Source organism: Lagenorhynchus albirostris, chromosome 16 (genome assembly GCF_949774975.1).
Source record: "Lagenorhynchus albirostris chromosome 16, mLagAlb1.1, whole genome shotgun sequence".
Classification (NCBI taxonomy): Eukaryota; Metazoa; Chordata; class Mammalia; order Artiodactyla; family Delphinidae; genus Lagenorhynchus; species Lagenorhynchus albirostris.
In genome coordinates, this window is record NC_083110.1 from 68520738 (window position 1) to 68539682 (window position 18945).

Here is an 18945-nt window from a genome sequence, read left to right on the forward strand (position 1 = left end):
TTTCTTTGGAGTAGGAAAGAGGTACACCTTATTTTTTTTTTCTTTTAAGTAAACTTCTTTACTGAAGTAGAACATACACTGGAAAAAATGCACAAATCATAAATTTCTAGTTCAATGAATTGTCATAAATGCAACACAACTTGTAACTAGCGCCCAAACCGAGTAAGAGAACATTATCTGTACCCAGAAGCCCCTTCATGTCCTCTTCCAGTCACTGACTGCTAATCACTATGCTGACTTCTAACTTTTACCTGTCTTTGAAGTTTACATAACAGGAAGCAGATAAGTCTGGCCTTTGTTACTCAACACCGTGAGAATTATTCATGATTCTGTGTGTACTGGTACTTCACCATGTCTCATGATTCCATAGTATTCCTTTGTGTAATTATACTACATCTTATTTATCCATTCCACTCTTGATGGACATTTTGGTAGTTTTTAAATGTTGGCTGTTCTGAACTGTGTTGCTGTGAAATTTCCTGCCCATGTCTTTTGGTGAATTACATACGCATTTCAGTGGTACATGTACATAAAAGTAGACAATGTATGTCAAGGTCACTGCATACGTTTACGTTCAGATTGAGTGCTGCCAAACAGTTATCCAAAGTGGTTTTTGCCTTTTATTACAATTTTAATCCGAGAGGAATTAGAAGGAATTAAATAAGAAGAATCAAATTAAGAGCACTTTAGCAAATAGATTCCCAAAGTGTTTTCTAACCTCTGTGAAGTGAATGATTATTTTGTTTAATAAAATGGCCTCTGTACTTTAATCCCATCAGGTATCCATTATTCCAGTGTCTCCAGAGTGTCACTGAGCAATTTCCAATTCTCCTTTTATCCTCGTCTTTCTGTTCGAGAGACGTGGATGAACTGATGGAGAGACGTGGATGAAATGCAAATAGCCCTCATATTTAATTCCAAAATCAGCAGGCAATGGCTGGCACTCCCTGGGTCACTCTGCACAAGTCTTTGTCATGAAGCTTCAAAAGTGGCTTCTTCCACTTAGGGCTAAGGCCTACTGGCAGGGATCAAAAAAGAATTGGAATTGGAAGGTTGAGGACTTCAGTGGCTACCAAAAGATTTCACTTTTCCTCTCATGATTGAGCTTAAACATTTCTTATCCATTATTTTTATTGTTAATAATATCTTTTGCATTTGTTTTGTAGTTGAACGTTTGTGAAGCACCTTCCCGTTTAATCCACCCAATGCTTCGGGGGTACCCTATTACTCTTATGCCTATTTGTGGACTAAGAAAAGCCTTCTAAGTTACAGAGCTAGCGTTCAGTCTAGGGTTTTTGACTAAGTCCATTCTCCCTTCCCCCTACATCCTGCTACATGTTAAGAGTCAGAAAGACTGGAAATTACTTTGGTAACTTGGACAGCTTAAAAATAATAAGCATTTTTTTTTTCCTTCTTCCATGAATTCTCATGAGGGAGTACAGCAGCTAACTACTCAGGTAAGATGCAAAGGATCTCTGAAGACTATCCCTTGCACACAATAACTCACTTGGGCTGAGAGTTTGATATTGTGGACTAGAAAATGATCCTGGTTCCTGGGGTCTCATTAGGAGAGTGTCATTTGGCCCATTTTAGACATGTTATTAGGCTGCCCCAGTCTCGGTATGTGCAACGTCAGGAATGTAAAAGGTGGATGTTTGAGAAATCTGTTAGGTTGAATACTGTACTGAACTTTCAGCCTGTTTGGATGTATTGGAACCCAACTGCTTATTTCCCCCAAACCTATGTACTGTCTGAGAAGACTTGTATGTTCTATAATGTTAAAAGGGTAGAAAAGTATTGCTTCTGCCTAGTTTGCAAGATTGCTATGTAGGTAAAATAAATGTTAATTACATGTAAATTTACCTTGAGTACTATGACACAGGGAGAGGATGAACTAGGTTGCAAAATACCAGCTGATTCTAGGCCATTTTCTTTCCAAATACTTACACTCTGAAAGAGATTTTTAAGGGGTCTCTTTAGGAAGTTAGACCCCAGAGGGACAGACTCTCAGAATCCAGTGGGATATTACGGTGAACACTGAGTAGAACGCCAGGTCAGCTGCTGCTCTGCATGTGCTAAACACTATTTGCATAATTCCAGGGAGGGAACAATGAGAAACTCATCATGCTTCCGGTTTAATGCAACCCATTTTTCAAATGCAGACACCACCCTACAGTCAAGGTCAAAGGTTTTACATCTTTTCCTTTCTCAACACCAGGAGATAAATATTTGCCTTCAAGTTCAACATTCTTGAAATCTAATCCCAACTGGATAATTTTTGTCTCTTGTTCAAGGGCAAACACTTAAGGTTTCTTATTACTCGTGATCTCATTCCTGGTCTCCTTTCCAACTCAAGAGCACGTTGGAGTCAGGAACGCACCATAACAGCAATCCAAAGCGGCTCGTCCCTGCCAGAAGCTCCAAGGGGATCAATGATCAATACACATGTCCCGGCGGCCAAATGGCCCAAGTGTGTGCCTGGGAGAGGGGATGGGAAAGAGCATGCAGGTCCCCTGTATTTATCGTCTTAGTAATGACTTTGTCACTTGTAGGAAACATACAGAAAGCAGGGCTTTTTAAAATTAAAAATATTTAAGCTTGTTATATAGTGTACAGGAAACACGTCATCCCAATTCAGGGAGATTCTAGTTTGTCATCTGCTTTTCTTCATCAAGTTGCTATCGCTAAAGTAAATTCCACTTCTATGATTTTTGTCTTCTCCAGGAATTGCAAACATTTCTCTATCCCACCCGTTCTTTTTCCTTCCTTGATATCTCTATTCTAACGTAACTCTTAAAGGACTTCATGAGAGTTGGGTAAGACCCAGAGCCTTGGGCATAGCCCTTGCCTTGCTTTGGAGTCTTGGGTGATCCTTACAAGTTATGTCCACTAAAACCATGGCTCTGAGTTATCAACTCTTTTACAGATGGTTCAGCTCTGGGCTGCCTACAGCCCAGTATCAGACTAAAAATATTTTTTCTTCCCCAGGGTTAGAGGAGTCTTCAGGGTGGGAGCCAATACCAGAACAGTCAGAAAAACACAACTTGCTTTTAAAAACAACCTTGTATGATTTCCTCTCCCACTGTGGCTGGACTCTACCCCCTTCACAAACAACCAAGCCTTCCAGCCCAGAATCTGCAGAGTCCAGACTCTACCGTTTCACTAGGAGCAGCGGGGAGGGGTGCTCTGGCCATCACTGTCAGTGCTAATGGTCAGGAGCAAGAAGAAACAGAGTGCAAAGTAAATTCTAAGACGGAGAGGGAGATGTATGAAAGAATTCAGGACCCCATGTTTGGCAATACCCAAATCAGAACCCACTTAAAAGCAAAGCTCATGTCTTTGGATGACGACCAAAGCATTTCTGTACCCTGCAAAGAAAGAGATACATGATTCACGTTCCAGTCTTTACAGCCTGGGTGGGGGCTTGCTCTGCGACCAACCCTCTGGATTCCTCTGGAAGGGCAGGCCTGGGGCTGGAGCCAGGATAAGCAGAGAGTTCTGCCCAGGAGGGCAGGTACCCTGCCAGCCGCACCTGCGGCCCCCTCCCCCCCGTTATGTCAGGTGACAGAGGGTCCTGTCAGAGGGGAGCCAGTGGCCTTGTCGTGGCTAGATGCTGGGACTCAGATGACAGCCTGAGTCACAGACATGGACCGGTGATTCTGCGCGGTCACACAGCTCTGGAACCTTTGAAGTGTTAGACCCTGTGACCTGAGCCGATGTCAAGCCTGCACTTTGCCCCAGGGCAGCAGACTGGCCCGAGTTCTGAGGTCAAGGCATCCAAGTGCTCCTTAGCAAAGTCTACTGAACTTAGTCAAAGCCAGCCGGCTCCTCTGACGACAGACAGGCAGGCAGGCACACCGACAGGAAAAGCCCAGCTGCCCGGAAAAGCAGCCACTCTGCAAAGAAATGCTGGTCATCCTCCCTCCTAACCACTCAGCAACTGGACCAGAGGCCCTTTACTGAGCTAAGGACATTTAAACGGCAGGTTAGTTTTTATTGAACACCACATGGTTCACAATCCTCTCTGGATAAAACGTCTTTAATGTCATCCCGTTACCTACTGACAAAAGTTGAACTTCCTACCCCGGCATTCAACAGCCTCCACAATCTGGTCTCAATCTACCTGTCCAGCTTTAAAGAATTATAGGTTCTCCTCGAGAGAGGTGGAGTAGCTCTGGGGAAGGGCTTGGGCACCAGCAGCTTTAACGAGCTCCCCTGGTGATTCCCAGGTGCAGCCCAGGCTGAGAACTTCTAGAGTGAGCCTTCTCCAACTCCCCAGATTCGGGCATTCCCTTCGACTGCATTTATTTCTGGTCTCGAATATATACTTTTTAAACATTGATGGAAGTAGACACCCATTTATCTAATGCAATAAATTATAACTGCTGGTTACTTAACCGGTTTTCCCACTAGACTTTTCACTTCTCAGAAGAAAGGACACTGTCTTATTCATTTTCGTATTTCCAGAGTCTTGTAGGTGTTGAGCACATAGTAGGTATATTTTGCAAAAACAGTCTATATAATAAAATACCAATGCTGCAAGCATTGGGTCAAAAGCTGCCTTCCCTAGGGACTTTTCTTATCAATTTCACCTGGATAGGACCCCGCCTCATCTGCACTCTTAAATAAACAGCATTCATTTATTCCATTCATATAGTGCCTTGAGTTTCTAGATATTTCTGTGTTTTAGGACTGCCACTAACTTTTAAGTTCCATTAAGGCAGGGACCGTGTCCTTTATAATTGTATATTATAACAATAATTATGCAATCAGCTAGCAAGTACAAGCATTAAATGCTAAACGCTTGTTTAAAGAATGAATTATACCTCAAACTAGTAGACCCAAAATATGTTAGGTAAGTATAGTACTGAGAAGAATTACCATGCTGTAGAGCAATGACAGAATGAATTTTTGAAATCAAACTATATTGGTAAATTTACATTAGGATTTTATTCTATTCTAAGCTATGTTTTCCTTTTAAAAATTCTTTTTTATCCCCTCTCACCTCTTTCTAGAATAGTCCTACTTCCTGTAATTTGCTCCTAATACATTTCCTGGGAAAGAGTAATTCTAATTCTTTCAGTATGAAACAAACAGGTCACCTGCAAAAAACACTCCCAACTCTCAAGAGAAAAACCAACTGTCTATATTCTCCAATATCATCAAGTTTAAAGGCCTCCCTTTCTTATGGGACCAAACAGCTGTCCCTCTGCCACTCTCTCCAGCGTGAAAACGGTGGCATCACTTCCTTATCAACAAACTATCTCAGGTGCACAGATGCTCTCTTAGCATCTTCCTGGAAAGGTTGGTCCAGGCACTCCCCATTCAAGACAAGTCAACTGCCTTCTGTCCAATTAGGACAGGACAGCTGCTCCCACTTCCTTGCTGCAGGCCAGCCGTGATGAGCACAAGATGACTGAGATTTGTAAACCTCGCTGAGAGGGATACTGATTCCAAAAATAATGAGTCTGTTAAAGGCAGGAGGCTGAACAAACTGCTGTTTTCACCTGTGCATAAAGCAGGCCAGATTTAGTGATCTGGAGAAAGGAAATGTGTTCCAACCCAATGTAATGCACATATGGGAGCGCCTGGTATATAGTAATGTCCAGCTGTGTTTTCTAGGGACCAGAGGCCTGTGTGCATGAGGCCAGAGCCTTTAGGCAGGAGCCTTGTTCATTTCTGCATCCCCAGTTTGTGCAAACAGTAAGTGCTCAAGAAGCATTCACTGAATGAAAGACTCTGCCCTGGGATCAAGAGGAGGGGACAGTGGGTGATGATGATTCAAGGGGTCAGAGAAGACGTCACAGAAAATGGCCCTGTAAATGGAGATTAGAAAGGTAAGCAGAATCTCCCTTTCGTTACTATACGTACCAAAACTCAAGACTTTTTTCCCTATCACTCACATCACAGCCAAGAACATATCCACCTGGACCCCTCCATCTACCCTCTCTTTCCCCAACACACAAAAGCAAACCCAGAAAACCAGACATTTCTTTACCTCGAGTTGCTTTTCTATATAATTTCCATATATATGGTCAGCTAAAAGCTCATTTCTTACCCCTTATACATTTAACTGATAGATGGGATAAATTGAGAGAACAAAAATCACAGAGGGGATAGAAAGAGAAGAAAGAAGGATACTAGTTCTTCATTGCAGAAAAGCAGTGATCTTAGAAAACTGTGTTTCAAACATCCCAACCATGCGACATAACGGCTCAGAACAGGAAGAAATTAGCTTTATGTCAGTAACAGCCAGTATTCTACCACCCCTTAAATCAAGCAAAAATCATTATCATACACACACACACACAAAGCCACTGGCAGGCAACATCCGACAGTAATGATTTCACACTCAATTTATCCCGAGCTAGCTCATACCACATCACAGCAATTTCACCGGGTAGACTTGCTTCCGTTCACCTCTTCCTAACCTAGAGTAAACGACCACCAATAAAAGTCCAACTCAGCCTGCAGCACTAGTGGGCTTAGAGTCGACGTGAATTTAATGTCCCTCACTAATTCTGGTGGCTGGAGAGAGCAAAGGGCGTCCCTCATTAACCAGGAACAAAAGAACAGCTAAATGGTTCTTAGCATTCCTGTCTAGTCCAGAGTATGTAGACATAAGCGATTGATTTTTCTGAGAAAGGTGATGGATTCAATGCTACCAAGAAATATATCCTTTACCAAAGAGATGGCAAGGATTAGTGCCCTGGCAGACTCTAGTTGGCTACTGATATCTGCTAAGTTTGGGTCATGTTTCAAATTTCCAAGACAGAGAGATTCTTGAAAATGTCATCACAAGCCTGAAAAGTTTTCAAACGATGCTATCCCTCAAATGATGGTACCCAGGGAATCACTGTGTCTGGCCTCTAGGCTGTATGGGTATCTCTTCTTGGACTATCTGCAGATTAGTTACCTCAGGTGGCTTGCTCTATGCTGCTCGCAGTCGACTCAGAGAATAAGAAGTTATTTTTCAATATTAGATAGAAATAAACATAATTAAGACATGAAATGGGCATTTTTTTTTGCGGTACGCGGGCTCTCACTGTTGTGGCTTCTCCCGTTGCGGAGCACAGGCTCCGGACGCGCAGGCTCAGCGGGCTCACGGGCCCAGCCGCTCCGCGGCATGTGGGATCTTCCCGGACCAGGGCACGAACCCGTGTCCCCTGCATCGGCAGGCGGACTCGCAACCACTGCGCCACCAGGGAAGCCCGAAATGGGCATTTTGAATTATGAGCTGTTTTGTTAATTTATGCAATCATTCCCCCGAATTAATTTTTATAGTTGAACTAGAACCGTACCTTTCCAGCAGTGAGTGCATAAAAACACAAAAAGGCATTCAAAGTACAGGAAACGGGCTTCCCACAGGCCACTCAGCAGAGTTTAAAACTGTGTCTACACTATTGCGATCCTGTTTAGAAATTTAAAAGCGTTAGTTTGAAAACTAAGAGGCACAAAGCACCCGTCCTTGATAGCTACCGCCATGGCACCCTTAGGGATTAAAGATTCAATTAAGAGTCTCCACGGGCTTTTTGCCTGAATGCAAATGCACCTTTCAGAGAAACAAAAAATCTAAAACACATCTGGGGACATCTCCCAGCGCCTGAACGCGGGTTAGTCCAGGTGAATGCGCAGTGGGTGTAAAAGAACAAATCCACGCCCGAGATCACATTAATAGCAAGTCAAGACCAGGGTCATTTAGAAGTAACGTGTGGCTGAGGCTACCCCACGCTCATGATCCCCCAGTGAGCGAGTTAAGGCCACCCTGCTTTGGGGAGAGCCTCATCCTCCCCACAACTCCAGTCACAGGAACTGCCATCGTCTCTACGACCCACCACGGGCCACAGAGAATGATCCAGGCTGGAAAGGTGACCACACCATGGCAATGGCACCTTCCCCAGGACTTCCTGAGGTGAGCAGGGGAGAGAACAGCCTTTTCCACTGAGGTTGAGCTGCTTGGAGCCCCTGTAGCTCCGTCCTTTCCAAGCAGAGAGAGTAGGTTTGTGAGCACGAACACACCTGCAGAGACAAGCCGACGCCCAGAGCACACACACAGCACCCGAGGGCCAGGCTTCAGCCCCTCCGGCCCTCTGTGGCGGCCTGGTCCTGTTGTGCTTTACTCGGTGTTAGGGGTTGACTTGTGCCCCCTAAGAAGATACGTTTGTTGCAATTCCAATTCCCAACACCTCAGAATGTGCTCCTCTTTGGAAACCGGGTTGTTGTAGATGTCATTAGTTAAGATGAGGTCAGACCAGAGTTAGGTTGGCTCTTAATCCAGGATGGCTGGTGTCCTCATAAGAGGAGGAAAGGGTGACAGGCTTCCTTAGAATGCCAGGTCACAGGAGGCAGAGATTGGAGTTACGCTGCCACAAGCCAAGGAATGCCTGGGGCTACCAGAATCTGGACCAGGCAAAAGGAACGCCCCCTCCTGCCCTCACAGAGGCCTCGGAGAGACCTGGCCGTGCCAACACCTTGGCTGTAGACTTCTAGCCTCCAGAACTGTGAGAGAATAAATTTCTGCTGCTTTAAAGCCACCCGCTTTGTAGTACTTTGTTACGGCAGCCCTAGGACACTAAGACAGCTGGATTGAGGTGAGTTTCTGCCACTTTTGACCAAAGGTGCTGTCTCCCAGTGGAAAGTGGGCTGGCCTCACTTCTCAATTTTAGAAACTAAAACCTTTTTGCATCCAAATGCCTTGTGCAACACAAATAACACCTGTTTTCTCAAACTGTTAAAAACAAGTGACGGGGCTTCCCTGGTGGCGCAGTGGTTGAGAGCCCGCCTGCCGATGCAGGGGACACGGGTTCGTGCCCCGGTCTGGGAAGATCCCACGTGCTGCGGAGCGGCTGGGCCCGGGAGCCATGGCCGCTGAGCCTGCGCGTCCATAGCCTGTGCTCCGCAACGGGAGAGGCCACAACATAAAAACAAGTGACGTACCCAGCCACAATCCTTTAGTTTTGCATGAATACAACTTTCTTCTGAAAAATTATACAAATAGATGGTGTTGGTAATCCAGGCCTCATGCTGGAGTCAAACCTCGAAACTCAACTACCAGTGCTGGTTAATTTCAGAGCAAGGCCACCATTCAGCTGGCTCCAACTGAACTAAAAACCCCTGCGGATTACAAAGGAAAGCTTTCCTTCTGCTTCCTTTTCTTTTTTTTTAAATAAATTTATTTATTTATTTTATTTATTTTTGGCTGCATTGGGTCTGCGTTGCTGCGTGTGGGCTTTTCTCTAGTTGCGGCGAGCGGGGGCTACTCTTCGTTGCGGTGCTCGGGCTTCTCATTGCGGTGGCTTCTCTTGTTGCGGAGCACCGGCTCTAGGCGCACGGGCTTCAGCAGTTGTGTCACGCGGGCTCATTAGTTGTGGCTCGCGGGCTCTAGAGCACAGGCTCAGTAGTTGTGGCACAGGCTTTGCCTCTCTGCGGCATGTGGGATCTTCCTGGACCAGGGCTTGTACCCGTGTCCCCTGCATTAGCAGGCGGATTCTTAACCACTGTGCCACCAGGGAAGCCCTGCTTCCTTTTCAATTAAGGTGTCAGATATGTAAATACTTTTCTCATTAGCCTCTTATTTTACTGAACTTGGCAAGAAAATTCCTCAAAGTCTTGCAGTTCTGGCCGGTGATTTCGGTGACTGATCTTAGACTTGCAAATAACTCTCAGCAGATGCCATTCCTGGGGCTGCCAGGGTTCTCCTCAAAAAGCAGGGCTGCTGATTATGACAAGAATGAGGCAGGGAGAAAAACTTGAACAGGAAGAACACTGATGTTTAGACAGAGGACATGGAGTGGGTTGAATTGTGGCTCCTTCAAGGTATGTTCACCTGGAACCTCAGAATGTAACCTTGCTAGGTATAGGGGTTTTGCAGATGTAATTAAGGTACGGATCTTGAGATGAGGTCATCCTGGATTAGGGTGGGCCCTAAATCCAATGAGAAGTCCTTACGAGAAAAGAGAAGGGGAAACAGATCGAGAGACACAAAGAGGAAGGCCACGCGGAGACTGGCAAAGATTGGAGTGATATGTCCACAAGCCAAGGAACGTCAGGATTGCCAGCCGTCGTCAGAAGCTAGGAGAGAACATGGGACGGGTTCTCCGTCAGAGCCTCCAGAAGGAGCCCACGACCCTACTGACACCACCTCGATTTCAGTTGTCTGGCGCCCAGGACTGTGAGTGAATAGAGTTCTGTTGTTCTAAGTCACCAAGTTTGTGGTCCTTTGTTACAGCAGCCCTAGGAAATGAACACAGGACATCTCCAAAAGCACAGACACTGAAGGGCAGGCACAGGGCGGGTCTAACCTCATTCACCACAAACCATATTCCACAGCACTACACAAAACTTGGCATTTTCAGGATTTCACAGAAATCTCTTCATAATCAATCATGATGTTAATCCTAAAATTTGCTTGGAAACCTTCATCGTCATGCAAAGTCATGTATTAACTTGCCCCTTTGTACACGGTGCTGGGCTGGGAGCAAGGAGGCTGAAGCGATCCCCCCTCTAGAACGGCTCACGTGGAGTGCCGCCCAGACACACGGGATGATGTGAAGCCAACGAGACATCATCTTTGACTGTCGGCCAGTAATTATTTACATCTATAGTTATTCTCTTGTATTTGTTATGGTTTCTTGGAGCAAGGTAAAGAATGAGGCCACTGTGTGGCCTTTAGGAATAAAGTCCTAAATCCATAAGCACTGGCCCTGAGTCACTGCCAAGCGAAGAAAAGGAAACTGTAGAACAACAGGCACAACGTGGTCCTATTTGTCTAAAACAAGGACATATACCCTCCCACGTTTATCTGTGCATTGGAAACAGGAGAAAAGCAAGATACAGAACTACATTCGGGATGACAGAAGCCATGTGCCTAAACTCCAGATACATAAACACTTCCGTGGCTGCCAGGGACTCGGAACAACACCCACCACTGGGGAGCGGGGGTGGGGAGGGAGAGGGGGATGTCTACCAGGATGTCTACAGCTGGCAAACTGTAGCCCTGCTTTTGTAAATAAAGCTTTATTGGAACGCAGCCATGTCCATTCGTTTGCGTGGTGTCCATGGCTACTCTGGCCCTTCAACAGAAGAACTGAGTGGCTAAGACAGAGAGAGTAATGGTCCATGAAGCTGAAAATATTTACTATCTGGCCCCTTGCAGAAAGAGTCTGTACAGACAGAGTTACCATCTGCCCTCTGCCTTGTATGATTCTACACCATGTGCTTCTTTGTCTATTCATTTAAAATGAGCACACATTACTTTGTAAAGAAAACTTTTAGAAGTTCTCTACTTGGACAGGGCAGGGCATCCCAGGTGGTCATCAACCATCTTCCTGGAAGCAGGTGGGAACTCAGACGTTTTCAGGATAAGAAGCAAAGTATCTAGTGGCCTGGAAAGGGAAGGTGTCTCAAAACAAAGAGAATATAAAATAAAGCTTTGAGCAAAAATTCTCAAATATCCATGGAACGACCAGCAGAGAAATTCACTCAACTCCCTAGCACCCTGCTTTCACGCAATAGCTTTAATATTCCGAAAGCCTTTTGGAGTACTTTTTTTTTTTTTTTTTTTGTACAATAAGCAGAGAAGTAGTTGAATGGGGTGGCCTGGGGAGTGCTGGGGGTGGTGAAACACAGAACTGCTCTGAGGCTTGCTTTTCGCTCTCACCAATAGGTGGTACCTTCTTGTGTTTTCTGGGTCTCAATATCCTTAACTTTAAGAAGGTCAGACCAGATTAAGTCTATGTAACGTTCCTGCCATGGTATTTCTAGGGGTCTTGAGCCGGAATTACCTTTAACACAGAAAAGCAGGTAGAGAAGAGATCTTTCAGGTTGGTGCCAGGCCAGGTCTGGGAACCAGCCAACTGAGTTGCAGCCCGTGTCAGTGTGAGCTCAGATTAGGCAAGGCCCCAGTTACCAAATGGCTCTGGGCTGGAAGTAATGCATGAACTCAGTCAGAAATTCCTTTCCAATACTCTCATTGCAAAACCAGTTAAATTCCAACCACGAGACACAGTTATTAATGAGCACACCCAAGACCATTAAGGAGCTTGAGAGTTTTGTGTTAAAAAGTCACAGTCCCTCCAATTTTGCTCAGGGATGGTTAAAGGGCCAGTAGTGGCTGTGATGGACAGAGAAGCTGGGTCACATATTGGGGTTCATGACAGATTCCACACACATGCTACCCACGACAGAGCGCCTCTTGGTGGTCCCACCCCCAGTGCTGGAGGGCCTTTTGATTTTATCACACATGAACTCCATCTTCCTGCTTATCCTCCCACCAAGGAAAATGGGAACCAGCTGGGTTGGCCCGAAACCTGGGTGAAACTTGGTTCTGCGCCAAGGAAAGCTTTGACGGACCAGCCTTGTCAGGACTCTGCCCTGTTAGAGTCGTCATCGGGACTTGTCGTGTGCTGGAAAATTCAAGCTGCCAGACGATGAGGGACCTGCTCGCAACACACCAGCACAGTCTGCCTCATTCCTGCCCGAAGACTCACATTACTGGGCACACCAGATGCGGACACCTGGGGCATGAGCGCAGTTAACTCCTTCCACCACAACGCTATGAAAGTTCAGCAGCTTTTATCACCTTAGAACGGAATTAGAGAATTACATGCACGTGTCACCAGAGGCTTCTGATCTTGGCTTTCTACCTCAGCAATGGAACATCCTGGGGCCAACCAAACTCATAAAGACTGGTGTCAGCCCTTCTTCCATATTTTTAACGCAACCAAGTGGCGGGGCAGGCAATTGGAAGCACCTGGTTGTGTTAAAAATATGGGAAGAAACACTGACACAGTTTACATTTTTAGGCTTTTTCCTAGGTTTTTTTTTTTTTTTTCACTTGAAATGTCCATCTATGGCTGCTAGGTTCTTTTCTTAGTGAGAAGCTTTATGTTCTAAGGGAAATCAATGTAACGCTGGGAGCTGAAAACAGGGAAAGTGGTCCCTAGGGCTGCCCAGGAACCAGCTCGGTTAAAGTTCGTATGCATGACTCAACAATAGCTGAACTTTTTAACTAATGGATTTGCTTACATGAGAAAAATGAGAGTTTAAATAATCAATTAAGCCCTGACAGTTTAAAAAAAGTGACTTAAGATACACCAGCTAGTTAGAGATGAGCTAATAAGCTCATCTTTACACTATTTATATAATATTGCAAATAATATTATAAATAATGTTTATATTATAAATAATGCTTATAAGCTCAAATAATAAGGAAGAGAGGGAGGAGGTGAGGTGAGTTCTTAGGTTTCATTCATTTGGCAAAAGCTGATGGCGGACCAATTCTCATCAACCTGATGAAGAGGAGACAAATGCTGTGGAATATGGGCTTTGGAGACAGACATCATGGATTCAAATCCAGGCCCTGCCAGTAATCATCTGGGCAGCTGCTCTGAGCCTCAGTTTCCTTATTTGCAAAACAAAGGTGAAAGTAATACAGAGTAATGCACATGGGTGAAAGGACATTAATGAGATAGGGTTATAAAGTGCAGTAAGAACTAATAATAACTACAGCCATAATCACCCTTTATTAGATATTCCTGTCCCGATGCTTAGCCTGCAGCGGTGTGGCTGACTCCAAAACAAGGGACTACAACAGGTGGCACTGTTGGTGTGATGTGCCCAGTGAGGTGGGCATGGGGGAGAAAACCACCCAAGACCACTGTGGAGGGGGGCACCACAGAAGGGGAGCGCTTGGTTAGATTTAAAGGGGAGCAGGAGGTTACTAGGCAGATAGCACCCCCCGCCTCCTTCCCTCCCTCCCCATTCATTCCTCCATCTATCCATCCACCATCCATTTATTGAACACCTACCTACCTTCCATCAGACACTATTTTATTTTATTGTATTGAAGTACAGTGGATTTACAATGTTGTGTTAGTTTCTGGTGTACAGCAAAGTAATTCAGTTACATATATCTATTCTTTTTCAGATTCTTTTCCATTATAGGATTATAGGTTACTACAGGATATTGAATGTAGTTCGCTGTGCTATATAGTAGGACCTTGTTGTTTACCTGTTTTATATAAAGTAGTGTGTGTCTGTTAATCCCAAGCTCCTAATGTATCCCTCCCCCACCCTTTCCCTTTTGGTAACTATAAGTTTGTTTTCTACATCTGTGAGTCTGTTTCTGTTTTGTAAATACATTCATTTGCAGATCCTGTTTTAGGTGCTGGGAACATGGCAGCACCTGTCATGAAGTTTACATTCTAGCAACAGGTGACAGACAATGATGTGTATATAAACAAAGAAGAATTTCATATCGTGGAAAAAAAGTGCCATGAAGAGAATAAAACAGGGCCAGGGGACAGAAGATGACCTGGGGGAAGAATGTTCCAGGCAGAGGGAACAGTGAGTACAAAGACCCCAAGACGGCGAGAGAGTGTTTGAGAGACAGAAAGAGGGCCAGTGGGCTGGAGTGAATCGAGGGGAGAGATGTAGGTGCCTTGCGGGGGCAGGGCAGGAGCTTAATTGCAGAGAGCTGGCTAAGCCAAGGTAAGGTTTTTCAGTAGGTTTTTACAGTTCTGAGGTTAAAAGTCAAAACAAAAAAAACCACAGGGGTTTCCCTGGTGGCGCAGTGGTTAAGAATCCACCTGCCAATGCAGGGGACATGGGTTCGAGCCCTGGTACGGGTCTGGGAAGATCCCACATGCCGCGGAGCAACTAAGCCCGTGCGCCACAACTACTGAAGCCTGCGTGCCTAGAGCCCGTGCTTTGCAACAAGAGAAGCCACTGCAATGAGAAGCCCGCGCTCCGTAACGAAGAGTACCCCCGTTCACTGCAACTAGAGAAAGCCCACATGCAGCAATGAAGACCCAACGCAGCCAAAAATAAAATAAATGTATATATATTTAAAAAAAAAAAGGTAAATTTTTTCCTTATGCTTTAAAACTCTTTAAAAACCACAAAGGAGGGCTTCTCTGGTGGCGCAGTGGTTGGGAGTCCGCCTGCCGATGCAGGGGACAAGGGTTCGTGTCCCGGTCCAGGAAGATCCCACATGCCGTGGAGCAGCTGGGCCCGTGAGCCATGGCCGCTGAGCCTGCGCGTCCGGAGCCTGTGCTCCGCAACGGGAGAGGCCACAGCGGTGAGAGGCCCGCGTACCACAAAAAAAAACCCACAAAGGAAGACTGGAAATCTGCACTCGCCAGCACCCCCCACCCCAGTCCTTAGGCCCTAAACTTTGTTATGTAAGAACCAACACCTTCTTTAATCTGTTGCCAGAACAAGATACACTTTGCATCCTAAACAAGCTGCCAAAACAAAGCAGAAAGCTGGGCTAAAACTCTCTGTTAGAGGATGTTCTAAACTGTTCAAAACACATTTCTCTATCTTTTCAAGTATGTTTATTTGGACAAGGTATACGGATATAAGCGCGGATGTAAGGAGCCAGCTGCAGAGCCCCAAGACAAACTAACACTATTATTATTTAGCAGGAGGGTAAGATAAGAGCCGCCTTAAGTGTAAGCAAGCATTCCTGCTTCATCTAATGTTTATGAGCAAAAAAACGACCTCAATGTGAACCAGCAGTGCTGAGGAGGACACAGACACGTATTTGCCAAAGACATTCCAGGCTTGGTGAACAGGAAAAGCAGTGGGGTTTGTTTCCTCTTTTATTAGGGCCCCCTCCCTGCAAGGTCACAGTTTAAGCCTGGGCAGCTTAAGGCACCAGTTAGACTCATTCTTGCCCATATAGACTCATACCAGGGGCTCTGCTTTAGAAAACGGAGCAGGGGACAGTCTTTGAATCACAGCATTAAGGCCATCTTGGGCTCCTTTACATACCACTACTACATCTTTACATCCTGCATATTCCAGGGAAGTCCCCATTTCAAGTCATCTGCCTCATCTGGACACCCCATGTCCTGATATCTGATTCAAGAAATGTGGGCTCTTTTTTTTTTGTGGTACGCGGGCCTCTCACTGTTGTGGCCTCTCCCGTTGCGCAGCACAGGCTCCGGACGCGCAGGCTCAGCGGCCATGGCTCACGGCCCCAGCCACTCCGCGGCGTGTGGGATCTTCCTGGACCGGGGCACGAACCCGTGTCCCCTGCATCGGCAGGTGGACTCTCAACCACCGCGCCACCAGGGAAGCCCGAAATGTAGGCTCTTTTAAGCAGCACTGTTCTGACTTCCCAGTAGACACTCCCAATTCTCGAAGACTTCATACTCTAATACATAAGAATATATAAGGCATATTTTTTCATTTGTGATCTACAAGTTCATTGGACTGGATAATTTTCTTAAAAACAAAGAGGATGGGAATACATTGCCTTTAGGTCAAGTCCTAGGCTTGGCACGCTCTTCTCACTGAAGCCACAAGGCAGCTTTAGCACGTGGGGCTTTAAATATAAGAGCATAAGTTTAATATCTGGACCTCAGGAAGAAAAATTTATGAAGCTCTCCCCTCCAAATTTTACAACCCACAGAACCACTATTCCTATATCCTTAAAAGATTTCCCTGGTAGTCTTTCAAACATTAAAGGCTGCTTGGATGGGGAATGGATTTGTCCTTTTGAAAAAAATACACAGAATAGACTACGTGGACAGGACACAGGTGGTAGACATGCGAACTTCTTGCAGACCAAGCTCCCGGGTGGTCTTTGTATGGGAATTACTGACATCCACTTGTTTATTCATCAACTACTGAGCAGCCAGCATCTGTAGTCACTGTGCTACATCCTGGTGATAAAATGGACCTAAAATACTTATGTTTTCTGCATTCATAGATCTTAGATCTAGTAAACGAAGAAGTGGATTTTCAAATGAGGAAATGCTTCTAAGAGAGCACAAGGTGCCGGATACATAGGTACCTCCAAGTAGAGGTAAACGGAAGATGTGCTTTGTAATGAATCACAGAAAACACCATGGGCCATTCCAACCCATCACCAAGAATGACTCCAACAAGTAGAGGTGTTTCCTGATATGCTCAGCCAATGTCAGGCACCACCCCTACCCGAGCTGGGCCTGAGGAGGGTTCCCTCCCCAGAGCAGCCTGTGGCCACTCCTTGCAACATACCATGGTGCTCAGCACACCATATCATGTTCTTGGAGAAATGCCAAGAACATGTAATACATATAGTTTGTATATCAGATCGTTGTTTAATAAGATTATGAATGTATACTTATAAAATTTAAAGCTATAATTAGAACATAGGTCCACCAAGAAAAGTTAAGTAGAACTAAGCAAAATCGGCTATTTCCAATGTTTTGTTCCAGAATTTGTTACGATTTCATTTTGTAATCTGTTAACCTCTGAGAGCAAACACACAACAGCATATGCTAAAAGTGTAAGAAAACTTTTAAACGGAAAAAGTTCCAGACATTGACTTTTTTGTTATCTGTGAATTGGAAAAAGGCTGTGACTATTTTATTTCATTGACAAAATGAGACCCAACTCTCAATCAGAAAGTCTGAGACTTACTGGTGCAGAGGGGGAAAGGAAAAAAGAAATGAAAGCACTTAGCTACAGGTTCCAGAAGAAAAACCGAACAGGTGTGCCCAGATTTACACACAAGGCAGACCTATTTTTTACACCTTATAAAACGTGCTATAATACGAGATGCTTTTTTAAAAAAAAATAGTGCATTTCTGGGATGCACTTAAGATAGGATTCCTTTCAGAGAAGTTTGATTAGGCACTGCAACAAATAAGGCCCACAAAGGACCAGGAGGGGAGAGGCCAGGGGCAGAAGAATGTATATGAAGAAGAGTGCTTAACCCCTGCTCTGCGACCCAGCCCAGGATCTGATTTCAAACAAAAAGAAAACAAAGCAAAGACCAAAATGCTCAGGGCAAAATATTTGTCCCGTTCCTGCTCTTTTGATAAACACTCTCCCTTGGGGTCTTGCCTCCCCGACCCAGCCCTCCCAGTAGGTCTCAAAAGTGGTTACTTAATAGGAGTGGTTCTCAACTGGGGGCTGTTTTTGCCCCGCAGGGAACATTTGGCAATGGCTGGAGATGTTTTTAGTTGTTGAGCTGGGGAGGGAATTGCTACTGTCATCTAGTGGGTGGGTACCAGGGATGCTGCTAAACACAGGACAGCTCCCCACAGCAAAGAATCACCCCATCCAAAATGCCAGTCGTGCTGAGGCTGAGAAACCTGGTCTACAGGAGGCAAAACCATGATCATCCCTCTACAGACTTGGGGTGTTAAGTCCTGAGTATTTTGGACTTTCCCGTCCTTTTAAATTAGCTATTATTTAGTTGGAGGGAAAAACCTGCAGACCTCTGTTGTCATGATATGATAGCCCCTGACCCAGCTGGATAAGCCACAGGTGCAGGGGTTAAACTCACTGACACATGAAAATGCAGAAGGAACCCACTTGAAAACACGAGGTCGAAACGTGCATTGAAAGCTTATTTCAAAGAGGCTGAGCCAGGCCTCACATTTAGTCTTAAAAACCCTTCTCAAAAGTAATTTATATCGGGCTTCCCTGGTGGCGCAGTGGTTGAGAGTCCGCCTGCCGCTGCAGAGGACGCGGGTTCGTGCCCTGGTCCGGGAAGATCCCACGTGCTGCGGAGCGGCTGAGCCTGCGCGTCCGGAGCCTATGCTCCGCAACCAGAGAGGCCACAACAGTGAGAGGCCCACGTACCGCAAAAAAAAAAAAAAAAAAGTAATTTATATCAAGGAGCTGTGGCAAATTCACCTTTTCTGTAAGTACATCATGACTCAACAAGCCTTTTGATCCATTATAGAATGGCAACAATATTTTAATTAGTTATTTTCACTTACTTGTCAGAACCTGTTTGGATAATCTAAATAACTTCACATCCTCTTAACATACCTCCTGAGACTGTCTCAGAGAAAACAGGCTCAATTTTCTTTTAAATCCCCAGTCCCAGTGAAGGGATAGATGAAGCTGCTATGGCAACCCCACACCTGCTGACTTTTAGGCTAGACTCACTTTTTTTTTTTTTAACCTTTCCCAAATATAAATCTATTTCTTTCATGG

At 45.2% G+C, this 18945-nt stretch overlaps 1 protein-coding gene across 4 annotated transcripts in view; it reads right to left on the reverse strand.

The window, feature by feature from the left end:
* ABLIM1 (actin binding LIM protein 1) overlaps positions 1 to 18945 on the reverse strand; it is a 227776-nt gene that overhangs the window by 65630 nt on the left and 143201 nt on the right. The gene's annotated exons all lie outside the window — the stretch shown is intronic.